Source organism: Pogona vitticeps, chromosome 4 (genome assembly GCF_051106095.1).
Source record: "Pogona vitticeps strain Pit_001003342236 chromosome 4, PviZW2.1, whole genome shotgun sequence".
In the NCBI taxonomy this organism is placed as follows: domain Eukaryota; kingdom Metazoa; phylum Chordata; class Lepidosauria; order Squamata; family Agamidae; genus Pogona; species Pogona vitticeps.
Window position 1 is genome coordinate 17,008,148 of NC_135786.1, and position 17,330 is coordinate 17,025,477.

General features: G+C 40.1%; 1 protein-coding gene across 1 annotated transcript in view; it reads right to left on the reverse strand.

Annotated features, from left to right (window-relative positions):
- Window positions 1–17,330, reverse strand: part of RTF2 (replication termination factor 2) — a 61,638-nt gene that overhangs the window by 37,394 nt on the left and 6,914 nt on the right. The gene's annotated exons all lie outside the window — the stretch shown is intronic.

Below are 17,330 nucleotides of genomic sequence, written 5' to 3' on the forward strand. Positions count from 1 at the left end.
TATATTTCTAGCCCCTGGCCATTGTCTTTACAATACAGCATGTTCTTTTCCACCTTCACCTATCTCTGCCTGAGAGCTATGATTTGTATTTTATTTTCCGGTGTTGCAACAAACTAGTTGAATGTCTTTTGCGATGCAACAGTGGAGAAAATCTACAATCATCTCAACAGGTGGCCATTGCTCAGTGTGAGGTAATGGAAATGATACCACTTCAGATTTCACTGCAGGAAATCATTCTTTTAGATGCTCCGAGGTAAAATACTCCTACAATTATAAATTCAAATAATAAGCAAGTTTATCTCTTAATCTGCTTCCCTCTGTGCTGTTCTCAAAATGGATACCCTTGGGTCCCACTATCATCTTCAATATATGCTGGTCTGTTCTGTCACTGGATTTTGTTTCATGCAGTTTGCTTGATGTGTAAACCTTGCCAAGTAGATGAAAAAAATGCCAAATTTCAAACTTGCTCAACATTTATCATTCTGATAATTAATAGAACTTTGAAGCTAATAATAGTGGGACCATTTTTGTGTTGACTTACCTTAATTAAACAAGAACTCTCACACTCCTATAATTGTATGAAGCAAGGGTGGAATATCTGGGCAAAAGATCTGAGAAGGATAGTATTTAACATCAAATGTTAAAAAAACACCGCAAATGATGTTAATCATATAAATCATGTTAACCTCCTGACAGCTGCAACCGTGAGTTTGGTTACATGTAAATAATCTCTGGTGAGATGTTTCACCGAAAGAAGCTTCAGTTCATGAGTGAATCAAGTCTTGTATCGATGGAAGCAAATAATTGTCACTTGATCATTATCTCCCTATGCTGTTTAACTCTGTTAAATCTTATTTTCTATTCTTAACTCTTCTATTGCAGCCACAGTTCTCAAGCTATGTTCCAAGTGATATATACAAATATCAATGCTTTTTCTGAGACATCTGTGCCTACACTCTTGTGTAGTTTCACATACTGCAGCTCTATATAATGTTTATCCACAAAAAACAAAGCCACACATCTATCATAGACAGCTGGGCTTTCTTCGTGAAATCAGATTTATTCCATTAGCAATTCTGCAGCTTGTTGCACAGCATAAAAGCCTGACAGAGACTGCTAAATTGAAAAACTGACCAAGATGGGTGTTTTTTTTTTTTTAGGTCAGAGTAATCGGACAAGATCAGGAAACTGAATGTGTCTGGGCAATCAGATCATGTCTATTAATTCTAATGGCAGGTTTGGCTTCAATAGCTAAACAGGACATTCTGAACAGGATCTGGAAAAATTAACGGAAGAAGATACAAGAAAGAGCCACTCCATGCAAGCACAAAACACTGCTTTCTCTGGGAACTTGTTTTTAGGATTCTATTGTCTATTTTTACACAGTGAAATGGTTACAGAAGAATCCTATGATAAAGTTCTAGATGTCCTAGAGATGTACCATGTTCCACTTTGATAAATCCTTTTTTTCACCAAGCCCAAACAAATTTACTAATTATTAATGCTACCAATACGGTATACAATAGTGAAACTTGTATGTGTATAGATAGAAAACATGAGCCACAGAAAAATAGATGCAGTATTAATGGACACTACACTTGATGCCTTTGAATTGTGGTGCTGGAGGAGGCTCTTGAGAGTCCCCTGGACTGCAAGGAGAATCAACCCTGAGTGCTCACTGGAAGGGCAGATCCTGAAGCTGAGGCTCCAGTACTTTGGCCATCTCATGAGAAGAGAAGATTCCCTGGAAAAGACCTTGATGTTAGGAACGTGTGACGGCAAGAGGAGAAGGGGACGACAGAGGATGAGATGGCTGGACAGTGTCTGCGAAGCAACCAACATGAAATTGACACAACTACGGGAGGCAGTGCAAGATAGGAGGGCCTGGCGTGCTCTGGTCCATGGGGTCACGAAGAGTCGGACACGACTAAATGATGACGACACTTTACTCAACCAGACCCTTTTACTACTTCAAAGACTTCTCAATATTAAACAGCTAAACTTATGATATAGCCATACCATGTCAATTATAATGCAGTTAGACTACAGCTTCCCAAAATACAGTACTGGGAACACTTAATGGTTTAGAGCAGGGATGTCCAACCTTTCACCTTCCCTGGGCCACATTAGAAGATGAAAATTTGGTTTGGGCCGCACATACATTTGGTTTGGGCCACATGAGGGGGGCAGCCCTAGCCATCCTCCGCAGCCCCGCTCCAAGCACGCTTACCAGCAGCTGCGATCTCAGAGGGCAGAGGCTGCCAGCTTCGACTCTGGCAGCTTTATGGGGCCAGGAGGGGGTCCACCTATTGAAAGGGATGGCACAATGCAGTCACACAGCCCTCCTGTCCCCTTCCCTCCCACTCCTTCCTTCCTTCCCTCTCTCCCCCTCTACTGTTGTGACATGCCCCGGCCACATTCCGGCCACAAGCGCTGGCAGTGTAACTTGAAACTTTGGAATTTCTTTAAAAATAAAAAATTGCACTGGGCCGCATTACGAGCTGACCTGGGCCGCATGCGGCCCTCGGGCCGCAGGTTGGACAAGCCTGGTTTAGAGTTTGATACTTACTGAAACATCCTTCCTAGAAATCTGTTCCACCCACTCCTCTCAATCCACATTGTTAAAGGTTGCTACACTGAGGGAGTCTAAAACAGCAATTATAAGAAATTGAGCCTTTTTAATTGTGGCCCCTAGTCCATGGAATAAAATTCTGATAGAGATACACCGGGATACTTCACTCCTTATTTTTAGAAAGATGGTAAAGATGGAATTATTGTATTTAAAGCTGTCTTTTAATAAATAAATCTTCAGGATGCTATCAATAACAACTTTTAAAACTTAATTCTGGATTTTTTGAGGATTATTTTTATTTATAGTCGCAAATATTGTCTGTTGTATTACTGTACAGTACTGTTTCCGAATGTATTTTTGGTTATTGTGGGGTACTGAGGGTTTTAAGTTTTCATTTTATGTGAACCACCCAGTATAGTGCTTGCACTTAATTAATGAACAATCACTGAGAAAACATCATCTTACATACGTTTCTCTCAGCCATGAGAATTTTCAGTGGCAATACAACTTACTTTAAATAACATCTAGTCTCATCACTGGTAATCTGTTTCATCATTTTTTGTGACGCCATTGCTTATCACTTGTAAGTGTCTCAAAAACAGAGAGATTTTTGTTAAAGGATCAACAAAAGAATCGTAGGTACTTCATACAGTACAGAATCAATATCCCAATTAGGAAAATACCATTTTCAGGACGAAGAATTGACACAAAAATGTTTGCACTCACTTTAAACCATAAAAACTGGTTGAAAGCTTTTAGTGGAGGTGGAAATTTTACTTACGTGCAACAATAACTTAGAATTAACTTTTACAGTAATCCACCATGAAGTGGCAGTGACTTTTATCTCATCAGTGTTTTTAACCCCCAAGTATATGAACACTGTGAGAGCCAGTGCAGAATAGCCCATGAGGATTACTTTCAAGATCAAGAGTTCGGAACAAAAAAACAACTGAGTCAAAGGAACACCACTAAAACATTAGTGAGGCCACTAGCAAAAGTTTCATCCAGATAATGATTTGCATTAATTTTCTCCCAAAACAACAAGCAGCTAATTTACCCTTACCAGAAGACTTAAAATTTGTCTGACCTCTGTAGGACAAATTTAAGATTTTGTCATAGGGAACACAGTTGGGTAGTAAGGAAGGAAAAGCCTGTTATCAGAGCTAGTCTAAAATGTCCTGTTGCTTGAGACAGCGGACAAGATAGTAACCTCACTCCTTCATCCCACATACAGAAACAGACTTGGCTGGCAACTGAACTTAACTTCAAGACTGGCAATGGGTTGTATCCTCAGCTGCACAGGCTGGCTGAGTGATTGTAGAATGCATTGTGTAACATACAAAGATTCGCCCAGAGAAGAGAATGTGAAGGAGCTCAAGAGAAAAAGCCAAAAGGCTTCTGTTGCTCCCCAAACACCTGTCACTTGTGCCAGGTGCCTCTCTCTGTCTAATGCTAGGATTGGCCCTGTTGCCACCATGGAAGCAAGATGCCCGAATGTCCAAGGAAGCAGGTATAAGTTTTGCCTTCATCCACATTTTTCAAAGCTGGAATTTAATATTAAGATACTTACCAGTAACCTGATATTTGCATGTAACACCAAAGGCAAGGATATGGTGGGCAACAGGCCATTAATGATAACCCTGTTCCAACCAGTCTTTCCTTAATTAAATTAACATTCATTAAAATCATATGGCCTAGACTACAGCTTGAAAAAGTTACTTCCATGTTCTTCTATCATGGCAGCTATTATCTGAAACCATATAACTTAGAATACACATCTTCAGCTTTTTGTAACAACATTTCTGAATATGTTTTCTCAACAAAGTCGATCAAGGAAATAAAACAAATTACCGTATTTTTTGCTCCATAAGACGCACTTCCCCCACACAAAATGTGGGTGGGAAAGTCCGTGTGTCTTATGGAGCGAAGGCAGCAATTTTGTCCCCAATGGCCCCATGGGGGGAGCGTCACAAGGGTCCGGGTAAGCCTTCCAGGACCCTTGCCACACTCCGCCCACCCTGCACGGATCCAGCCCCAGCGAAATCGCCAGTTTCTGGGAGTCTTTGGAGGGGTGGGAAGCCTCCAAAGACTCCCAGAAGCTGGTGATTTCACCCCCCTGGCCCCGTGAGGGGCAGGGTGAGTCTCTAAAGGGTCCTGTAACACACCCTAGGACCCTTTGGAGGCTCACCCTGCCCCCCCTGCTGGGCCAGAGGGGGGGAAATCGCAAGCTTCTGGGACTCTTCTGAAGCTTCCCAAGCCTCAAGAGTCCCAGAAGGTGGTGATTTCACCCCCTCTGACCCCTGGAGGGGGCAGGGTGAGTCTCTAAAGGGTCCTGGAACACACGCTAGGACCCTTTGGAGGCCCACCCTTCCCCCCCCCGCCGGGCCAGAGGGGGCAAAATCGCTACCTTCTGGGACTCTTTTGAGGCTTGGGAAGCTTCAGAAGAGTCCCAGAAGGTGGCGATTTCGCCCCCTCTGACTCCCGGGGGGGCAGGGTGAGCCTCCAAAGGGTCCTAGGGTGTGTTCCATAAGATGGCCATCTCCATAAGGCTCACCAATTTTTAGGAGAAGAAAACAGATTATTTTTTCCTGTTTTCTTCTCCTAAAAATTTGGTGCGTCTTATGGAGAGGTGCGATTTATGGAGCGAAAAAATATGGTACATGCAAGCAAAGACCTCCCAGACAGCAACAAGAAGTTCACAATTAATTATCAAGCACTGCAAAGGGCCTGTGCCTATCTGAGTTTGTTAAAATATTAGATAAATCAGCAAGATAACTACCAATTCCAACAGAATATCAGTATTACTCCTTTAAGGAAAATTCTTGTATATGGATTTTTTTAAAAAGCTGTGATACTGTTTGACAGAAAAAGCCTTTTTACATTTTAGCTGCACAAACGTTATCTAAAAATTATGAGATTATCTACCCAGTCCAAACAAATGAGACATGTAACTCAATACAATTTTAATGGCAACACTTCTTAGATTATTTTTGACATTAACACTGTGATTCTACACACATCTCCTCTGAAGCAAGTCCTGCAGAGCATAACGTGGCTTATTCCCAGTTAACTACAGAATTGCATACTTAGGCTAAAATCCTGTTGCACAACTCTACAGCTGACAATGTTGATGACATCATCAGCCACTGATGTATAAACCTTGGAACAGAAAATTTTCACCCAAATGCCCAGCTGAGGAGGTGGGGGAGCAAGACCAGAGACAACGCAGCAGAGGTAAATGGTCAAATATCTATATATAAAGTTGGCTTAGGACAATGGTTATCTAGTTTTCACCTTGTACATTCCACCAATTAGTTTATCAGAGAACCTGAGTCATGAAGGTGTAGACAAGAAGATAAAACTGCAGCAACAAGCTGAGATAAAACTAGCTGAAAAGTACGTACTACGGTAAACGTGAAACACCAAGATAATAAACAAAAAGTTGCACATTGTAGCTGCAGGAGATCAGAAGGAGTGAGGGAGATTGCATTTTTCTGAATTTGATACTCTTTTCCCCCTCCAGATTACCCACATGCGCACACGCCATTTTGTAGCAAACACACCGCACTCAGAATGGTCTTTTGGAGAGGGAAACCTGATAATGTTATAAACTGGCATTTTACTCAGCCTGATAAAGAAACAATTGGCTGGTATCTGTGGCAAATTATTTACCGTTCTGATATTATCTTCACAATGCTAAGATCATGCAATACAGTTGCTCCCATGTTACAAAAGTAATGTCAGTAAGACTTTCAGGGTGTTTCAATCACAGCCTATTTGGTGTGAGGAAAACATTCATTATGAATAAGAAACAATCAGTCATAGGATTTGAGTAAGACAGAGAAGCAAGACTGTTCTAAGAATGAGTCCACGACTTCTCTTCAGAATGCCTAGCAACTGGTATAGCTTATGAGCAAAGCACAATAATAAGATTAGACAGGACAAACACTGTCTTCACTGAGAGCTTCCCTGCTTCTATTAATACCAAGCAATTGCTCTTAGGTTTGTTATTTTCATGAACAGAATCTCCCAGTTCAATTTCCTGTTCCTGCCTCCCCTATCACTGGTAGATCATACTATACTTAGTTTTAATAAAGGCACGGATAGAGCATAACTAACCAACAGGATATGAGGGTACACTTAGTCAATTTTCAATATTTTAGCTTCTCATTCCAATCATTATAGGGTTATCAAACTAAAAAAGAATGATCTGATTTCAAATCCAGAGCAGGTTTGACCAATTAAGGGTATTGGGGAATATTTTTAAAGGAAAGTGCCAACAGGCAAAAGTACATATTTAGCTTACAATTCTCCTTAAAGACCTCTGGGGGGGGGGAGGCAGAATGCCACTGGCAGGTGCTATAGCCTACACCACACAGGAAGAACACGAGAGCAAGGAAACCCAGTTTGGCTCCATCCATCAGCAACAGACATTGCAGTTTGTGCCTCCTAAATAGAGGCATTTATTAGCTGCATTTACGTCCAATTTTCCTCCAATAGATCAAGACAGTGTACATTGCTCTCTTCATCTTCACTTTACCCTCCCAATCCTTGTAAAGTAAGTAAGGCTTGTGGCTCAGTCAGGATAAGAACCTGAATCTCCCAAGCCCCAGTTCAACACTCTCACTACTACATTCTACGGTTTCTCTGTCCTGCTACACCAACCAATGCTCTAGAGATCCAGGAAAGCCTATTTGGGCTGCTTTCATCAGCCAGAGCACTGAAGACTGTCGATTGGGAGTGCAGTTTTGTTTTCTTCTTGCAATCTTTTTTCAGCCATTTTGAAGCTCCTTCCATCAAAAGGCAGATGTATATCTTCAGAATAAATCAGGCAAGTGCACGGAAATGAGATATACTATAATCAATCCTGCCAAAGCAAGGTGTTTCCTCGGAACTCAGATGCGGTAAATTTGTGGCTGGTTCACAGTAAGAACGTGACCTAGCATGTTTCTACACAATGACTAAAGTTAGCACAAGAAAACAACGCTGCAATGGCTAATTCTCTTAAAGCAGGCACAGTGTCAGGTTTTCCTAGGGCCCATTATTAAAGTTTGGAGAAAAGAACTTGAAGTCTCAACACACAACATCCTATCTAACACAGACCACTACACCTATGATTTAGCACCAGCAATGATATGGTTCCTAAAGAAATAATTTAATTTCCAGTTTTATGGGGGATTGTCTTGTTTCTGGGCACTTCTATTCCCATCCAAAGCAGGAACCATGCACTTCAATACAGGGCAATGAAGGATTCACTGAGTAACTTTGTCCACTGGTCCACTGAGATGGAGGACAACTGAGTCTGCATCTCCCAGAATGAACCATGTCACTGCCATAACACTTCAGACTATTTACATATGCAATCTCCACCTACAGATCCTGAAATTTCAGCTATCTAGTCAAAATTGTATTTTCTTATCAGACTTTCCTGTCCTCATGTTCATCACCAGCACTGCAATGCTCTCCTTGGTGAGCAAGTCCTGCAGGACTTGAACGCTCACTCCATTATAATATTTTGTGGATAAGCCTTCCAGGACCCCCCCCAAAAAAAGAGTCTTCTGAGTGCACGGACCAAGGAGGAAGCCATGTTGGACAAAGAGCTGGGAATACCCCCTGCAGAGTACAGAAGGATTTTGGAAAATATCCTGGCCAGGACTCTAGGTAAGTCAAGATATGTGTTTTATATAAAGAAACATTTATGGATATAAATCAATGACACAGAAGAAAGGTGGGCTTAATGAGTTACTGAATGCGGATTAGATCCTGCAACTCTTCGAGCCGCAGTAGAAGCGAGCCTCCCCCCCCCCGATCGCTTAGCCTTGACTGGGAAAAGGAGAAGAAAGAGAAGGAGGGAAGAGGGGAGAACGTTATTTGGTGAATGAACTGTTTTAATCTAAGGCAAAGACTCGCTTCCACAAGATAATTATAAACTGTCTAATTACAATGCTGATGAAGGAAACTAGAATCAGAAAATATAACTTTGGAACTTCAGAAGAGTCTTAGATTGGAGGCACATATGTCTCCTTTGGCACTGTGGTGAAGGCGACCCTCTCTCCCGTAGCCCGGAGCAGCTCTGACTGGAGGACTTACCCCAATTACTGAGCCCGGAAGGAAAGACTGAACTGCTAGTGTTATTTGCCTCAAAGCATTGTCTGTTATTTTAGACACTCATTGTTTTGACTGGCGGCTGCAAGAATATTTTAATGAGAGAGAAGTGCTAGTCCATGTTTTGGATGCACTGTGTAAACAGTGTTGTCTGAATGAAAAGTAAAGCAGCAGTAACAGCTACTGGGAAAAGACCCAAACAGCATCTTTAAAAAAAATTGGAAAATGGCAGCAAAGGGAGGAAAAGGGGGGAAGAAAACCCAAGAGGCTTACCTGCGCAAGAACAAATTCTGAAATTATTGGAGCAATAGACACTTAAGGATTGGCAACAGAACATTCAAAATACATTATCCACAGGATTACAGGAGATATAAGGAGGAATGGCTCAACTATCTGAACAAATCAAAGAATTAGGTCAGACCTGGGCAAAGTGTGGCCCACGGGCCACATATGGTCCGCTCCAGTCTGGCCCTTAAAAGGTTAGGGATTAACTATATTAGCCTTGTACAGTGATGCCCGCAAGACTATTGCCTCCCAGGACGAAAAACTCGCTGGACAATTGGGTACAGCGAGGGGTTTGGTGCTTCACAAGACGATGTTTCCTATGGCTCTGTTTCGCAAGATGAAGCCCCCGGGAGGCTTCTGGAAGTGGTGCTTTGCTGGGCATGTGTGTGCTCTTCTCTGCTCCGCCCTCTCCCCGCCTCACAGCTGATCAGCGCAGGGTGTCAGAGGCTTCTCCGGGCTTTCCCAGCAGGTAAACAGGCAGTAGAAATGCACCGGGTAAGCCTCTGAAGCGGTGCTGTCCCAGGGTGGTGTGGGTGGGTGTTTGGCAGGCTTGCGGTGCTCATCCCCATTTCCAAGTAATACTGCCAGCAGCACAGAGGCTTCTGCGGTTTAACCCGCAGTGCCACCACGTCCCTACTATTTCTGGACACATTACCTCCAAATAAACATGTACTGTATATGAAGCTGTACAATATCTGGATATAGCACAGTCTAGCTTGTAATAGAACTGACAGTATAGGATACCCTGTTCCTTAGAACATTCTGTTTGTGTTGTCAGATAGGGAAATGTCTCTTTTAAATTCTACGTAAGAATTTTATTTGTTATTATTCCCAGTGTGGTGCAGTGAATAGACTAGGACTTTGGAGAAAAGTGTTTGAATCCCCACTTGGCCATGGAAACTCACTGGGGGAGTGGAACAGGTAAAAACACTCTTTAAATATCTCACCATCGAAGCCCTATTAGGGTCAGCTATAAGCTGGTTCTGACTTGACAGCACAGAACACACAAAAGAATCAAGTCAAATTACCTACAAATTTTGACAATGAAATACTAACCTACTCCTGAAAAGAATAAAATACCTTTACAATTTCTGCAAGAAGTGAATCTGCACGGAATCTCTAACTAAATAAAAGCTAAGTAATTATGCTCTCCCTCCTTCAACACACTTTCCATAAAGAAAACCTTTTTTAAAAAATTCACTGTAATCTCGGTCTATTCTCCTCTGTTCATGCAGTGAACATTACTGTACTTTGAAAAAGTACAGTAATGACAGTTTTGCAGTAGTTTGAGAAATGTACACTATTGGAAGTGTTTACTGCTAAAGATAATCTTTATAGCTTTATAGCTTTTCACTACCTTGTTTACAATATGGACAATATGACCACACATTCATTGCCCTTTTACATTTAAAACTGATGTGTCACCATCACCGTGCCTCAGATTATTCACGCATCAGCACTCTCCAGTAGTAAAGCCACTGAAGTTCGTTGCTCATCACTTTGGTGTTTGACACATGTGCCTATTGCCAATTACATTTTGAGACAGCACTACATGAACAGAGGAGCTGCATGCAATATATGATGAATTTGCAAAAAACAAAACAAAAAAAACCAAACAAACCCAAAAAACAATAACAAAAAACCCAGGCTCACATTCCACAATATGATATGTATGAACCAGTACAAATAGTATGAAATAGTAATCTGGATGGTGGCATATGTATTTGCCCTAAGGTACTAATCAATTATGGGTAGGCTTATAGGTAAGTGTCTTGCTTATGTGAAGAAATCGTAAACAATTTGACGTGAGGTTTAATTGAGTCATCCATCAACGGATTCATCCATCAATCAAATATACAAAAGCTTGGTCATGAATAGAAACATTCGTCCTGAAGAAAAAGGTATAATCAGAGTTGAACAGAAAGATTACTGCCCTTGAGCCAGCATTATACATCTGGAGCTTCCAGAGGGAATGTTGTGAGCAGTGAAGCATGGCAACAATACAGGCTGGTCAAGTGATTTAATATATCTGCTGGGGATGATAGTGCTGAGTGATTCAAACAAAAGTCTAAAGTTTAGTCTGTGCAAGTAAGTATGCAAAGAGAGTGATAAATAAAACAAGAGTGCATCATTATTCTCTACTGTACCAAGTAACAGAATCCTGCAGTGGAACTGATGAATGCAGGGACAATACCCATGCCTAGCTGTCAGCATATAACATTCTATATCTATCTGAAATACAGATTCTAACTAAGCTAACAATTTTTAAATATCCTTTTTATTTTCAGGCCTAGGGAGAAGGCATGGATTGCTGATGTGGCATGCAAAATACGATTAATCAAATAAACGACCTCTCATGGGTTGTTTTTTTTTGTTTGTTTGTTTGTTTTTTGGTGTTTCATCAACTTCATACTGTGATGAGTTCACCTCTCAATAAGCACATAAATGAGGGACCTGCTTGGGGAATACAGCTAATTACGACTTTAAATAAAAACAAAACACTAACTACTAGAAACACAGCAACAAACTCCCTTTGGACCCATTTGCTGAACATCTTAAGAATATGTTGTCATATCAAAGCTGCCCAAGCTCTGTACGTGTGCATAGATGCATGTGTGCTGTTTTCAATCTGAACAACAGCAGAGAAGAAACTAAGAAGGCATTACAGATGCACCAATGTATTCATGTCTGATTCTGAGATGGCTGTCCACTTTCTTTTGAACCAAAATGTGCGGGTTTCACTGTAAGGCCAACCACTGTATGTTTTAAACAGTAAAAATGAAAACAAGGGCAAATGTGTCGTGACTAGCTATTTTTAATAGTTTAAAACAAACAGTACCAAGCTGTATCTTTACGATTTATCTATACCCCCTATTTGGATTCATATATAAAACCTAAAAAAGTTATGAAAAGTAACCTTCAGTGACTATTGACAGAAAGAAACCAGGAGATTCATTCAACCAACTGTTGTTAGCTGGGTATGTTTGACTGCTTTCAAGACTTCAGCTTTCTTATGCAGAAAACAGTGATTATATTTGTTCAGTGTAAACATGAGCAACATCACTTTGATTATACACACACAACAAACATACATTCACATTGTAAAGAAATGTTAGAAATAACATAAAAGATATTACTATGCACAGAATACCACCACAATGAGGAGGCCAAATTAACCTATATTAGATTACAATAAAATTGGCTTAAATAGCTGTAAACGTATAATAGCAACAATCCAACCAACAAGCTCATTCCTGTGTAACACTAGAACATAAACCAGACAACTCTGCTTTGAACTTCTGTCCTTGTTGTTATATGCCATCAAGTTTTCTCCAACTCATGGTGACCTATGAATGAGGGTCCAAAATGTCCTGTCCTCAACAGCCCTGCTCAGGTCTTGCAAACTCAAGTTTGTGGGTTCCTTTATGGAATCAATCTATCTCATGTTTGTTATCCCTTTTCCCCTTCTGCCACCTTTCCCATCCTTATGGTTTCTTCCAGAGAATCCTGCCTTCACATGATGTGCCCAAAGTAGGACAACCTCAGTTTCAACATTTTTGCCTCCAGAGATAATTCAGGCTTGATTTGATCCGGTGCCACTTATTTGTCTTTCTGGCAAAGTCAGGGTATCCACAAAACTCTCTTCCAGCACTACCCTTCAAACAAATCAATTTCTTTCCTGTCAGCTTTTCTTTTTCTGTGTTTTAAGAAAGCTAACAGATCATTTTTATCATTCAGCAAAAGTAGTCACTTGTACTGAATGTTACTAATGAGCGTTGCCATCATAACCAGTGTAAAAGTAGAATGCAAGACGATAATCTCCAGTCCCTCTACCAGCCCATTTCAATATCTCAATTTGAAGATACTTTCAAAGATATTTTGAAAATACTTATGAAAATTGCACACATTAGTATTTATTGTAAGCCACTTACGAGTAGGAAATACAAGTTGGACATAAACAATACTGTCTTACACTAACACACACTCTCTCTTTCTCTCTTAGTTGTTGCTGACTTATATGAGGCCAAACTGGTTTGTGTTCAGGCTTCAAAGCTTAGCTGGTTTCTAGATATGGCTCCAAGTGCAGATGTCAACGCTTTGGGGCTCAAAGATCTGCAAGGGCTTGACACCATGACCTGAGAACTTTGAAGTGCACCCTCACTATACTGAGCTGATAACAACCATAAGATTTTTCTACATACAATTCTTAAATCATTGGCATTTGTTACTGTGCTTTATCTGTTCCTGCCTTTATGAGGGCACAGAAGACTCTTGTTTTCTCACACTTGCCCCTACATTCTCCACTCCTTCCAAACCCTACTTAATAATATGCAATATGGGGATAAGGGCAGGCTTAAAATGATTTGGATCATTTCAGGCTTGAAATGGACTGAATACCAATTCAAACACTACTGTCAATCAGCATTAAAAAAATCCTTAGATCTGAGTGTAGGGATAGAAGCAAGCAGGGCATGAACACAGACCTCCTCAGAAATTGGTTGATACACAGATTGTTGTTTGCAGCAATCTGCTGGACTTGTTGATTTTTAAGAACTTGGCAGTTTCAAGTCTCCATCACTGGTGTACAGCCATAGAACAGAAGCAAAGAACATCTGGAGGATGCTCTGGAGGGCCAGATGTTCTGAACAACAATTCTTAGAACCCATCATCATGGGCCACATAGCGCAGGGCTTCCAAAAACTGAAGTTCAATATACAGTATCTGGAGAGTCTTAGGTTCCCCACTTCTGCTCTACAAGTCCCACTCAAGAACTTTAGTTTGTTCCCAGCACTTTAGCAATGTGGCATGCCTCCAAGGAGCACAAGGTAGTGAACATTATTTCTCCCCACTGTGATGTATTCATAAGTGAAACTGATCACTTCTACTGGTTAGAAACTTCTGGTGCTGCTCCTATTAAGACTGAATTTATTCGTTATGTTGTCATAGAATTTTTATGAATTTTATCAAACCCTAATTGTAACAATGCCAGGGTGGTATCTGTTTGTTCCTTTTTAAATTTTGTATACTTATTGTTTCAGCTTTAATATTGTCTTTTAATGATGTAAGCTGCCTCTTTATACTCATTGTTCTTAGCTTAAAATATTGTTTTTTAAATATGCAAACCACCCTTGTATACTCATTGTTTTCAGTTTTAAATGTTGTCTTTCAATGATGCAAGCTGCCTCGGGTTTTTTAAAGGAGAAGGGGGGGGGTATTCTTAATTAATTAATTAATTAAAACACCTTTATAACTGCATTGCCATTTATAATGCCTGGAGTTAATATGAACTGAAAGACAGAATAAAATGTTTTCAACCAAATTCTAAAAACATTAACATTTTAACACAATAGAAGAGAACTATGTTCCATGTATGTTGATTTGAACTTGGAGACATCTGGATGATCTCTCTCATACAGTGCACCAAGATCTGCTGAAAGTTTAGGCAATATCAAGAAGGATTTGTTAAGCTATTTTGAGAGCAGTGCTTTTGATAAAAACCAAACCCTGCATTTTGATCACAGGATCTGGACTTTCCAGGAGAGATGGCAAAGTCTTCAAGAGAACGTAGACAAAGCTAACAGAAAAACCATGTCTGTACCAATTACTCTGTTCAGGATTCTACAATCCAATTTTTATGTATAAATTTAGAGGAAACCTTCATGTTCCCCCATGCCTGTTTAACACTTCCCTGCTTTTGTGCATACGCTGCCATCTTGGCTATATAAGATGATACACTAGGGAGGAATGAGTTCTTGATAGCTTTTAACTGTGCTGGGCAATTGATGGCCTTCACACGTTTTGGAGGGCAATTCCCATCATCCCCTACTATTAGCTATCCTAGATAGAACTGATGGGACTTGCTGCCCACTAATGTATGAACTGAGCTGTAAGCTGCCCAGGTATATAAAACGCAAACATGAACATTTAATTAAGTGCATTCCTCCATTTTCTAAACAAGTCAGGACTAATTGGGACTTTTTAACACAGGACTTTTGGGTATAGATAGGCAATGATAGTAAAAATAAACTGCAGACTTCTCATATCCTCCGTTATCAGTGTCTACTAACAATAATATACACCATTAAATCATACCCATCAAACAGCTAAAATTAAAGCTAATAAAAAATACACTAGGAATTTTTTAAAAATTCAACTCTGATCTAAATAAGGATTAATTACATCATTAAATGCCATTAAGAGCTTGAGATAAAAGATGGCCTTTGGTGCCGGAAATATAATTACAATATCACAAGACAAACATGCCTCAGCAAGTAGTTGTTGTTTGATAATTAAATAGTCTACAGTGGACCTTAGTGGACTCTCCTTCATAGACAATTGTGAACAGAGCTTTTATGGCCATCATATACACAGACACAATAGTGGGGAAAAGAATGATTACGCTTGGATAAATATTTCATGTACTGTTTCCTTTCTTCTTACCTCAGCCCCAGTGACAAAATATATTTGGGCTACGCTTATTCTTGAAGTTCTCATTTAAGACATGAATATGGATCAAAATTTGCAAGAGAAAGGCAGACTTCCTTAGCATGTCAGGTGATCACTCCAAACAAATGTATTGCTAGGAGTGACATTTACAGTACAGCTCCAGTAGTATCATATTTGGAATACTTTAAATATATGCAGTAGACCTACTAACTTTCCAACAGTCTCCTCGGTCACCTAAAAGTCAAGTGGCCCCAGCAGAAAGTGCCACTGCAGACAGGCCTGAGCTTGTTTTCCTGTTATTTGGCTGCCAGGAATACGGAAGAGAACAAAGTTGACCAGAACAACCGGTTCTACAGAGAATCAATACAATATGCCAAATCTAAACATTTCATAGATCAACTTTTACTGACATGCCAATATTTTGCATCAAGGACTGACAACGTTCTTCTCAAGTGCCTAACTGCAAAGGTTTTCTGCTATTTCACAAAGTTACAAGAATAAAACATCATTATCTGGAATCTATACCTGTCATGGAACAAACGTCATACTTCAGAAAGGAGGCAGATAAAAGTCTCTTCATTTAATTAAAAACCCCAGATTTTAATTTTTTTTATTTATATCGTTTTTCAAAAAGTTATTAAATGCTTTTAAAATACCGTAACTTATGTCCTGATCAGTCTTCACGTAATATACGTTACAACTGAAACATCTCACATCATCAACTGACATCTAGCTAATAATACAAGTGATAACTTCTTTGTTAGCTGCGATTTGCTACTGTGATTTGTGCTATAACACTTAACACCAGCATACATCTACAACAGGATTCCTGATAATTTTATTTAAATCAAATGCACTCTACACAGAAGTCCACATAATAGTGATTCTCAAGTATGGCAACCATAAGACTTCTTACAGCAACCAGTGACTACACAATATAGGTGATGACTTGCAATTCTGCTGTTCATACAATCATTTAAGAAAGCACATGTGTGCTGATTCAATATATCATTGCTGTCACCTATACACAAAGCCAAATAACATAGCTGCAGCCACCATGCATCTAGCCAATGACTGTGCTTTCCAACTGATAGTAGCTCTCTCTGATCTCAAACTGAGGTCTTTCCCAGCCTTTTCAGTTTGAAATACCACCAATGAAACTAAGATCATGATGCTCCAGTTCCTCTATCATTATGCAGTGGACTTTTGCCACATCTTAAAGCTGTTGTTTCCCATGACTTAACAGTAGAAGCCCTGTCAGCATAGGCATTTTTGCAAACCAAGACCTCAAGTAAGACAAAAAATTCTTTATTCTTTATTCACTTTAAGACCCAGATTAGAAGGAATAAATACATTTATGAAGAATGTAACATCCTGAAGGGATTGAGGGATGTGGTGGCGCTGCAGGTTAAACCGCAGAAGCCTCTCTACTGATGGTCAGAAGACCAGCAGTCATAAGATCGAATCCACATGATGGAGTGAGCTCTCGTCTCTTGTCCCAGCTCCTGCCAACCTAGCACTTCGAAAGCATGCAAATGTGAGTAGATAAATAGGTACCACCACAGTGGGAAGATAATAGCGTTCCATGTCTAGTCATGCTGGCCACGTGACCACGGAAACTGTCTTCAGACAAATGCTGGCTCTACGGCTTGGAAATGAGGATGAGCACTGCGCCCTAGAGTCGGACACAACTGGACTAAATGTCAAGGGGAACCTTTACCTTTTACCTAACATCCTGAAATCAGTAATGTGTGTGTGTTTTTTTACAACTGCCACTGTGGGGAGATTATTTAATTTCTCAAGAATTTCTGATTTTTATTTACTTCCAATCAAGTAAAGGAGCTATCAATCTGGCACAAAGTAAAAGGCAATGCACCTTAACAATTTCGTTTGCGATATTAAGACAGAAAGAAGCCCAAAG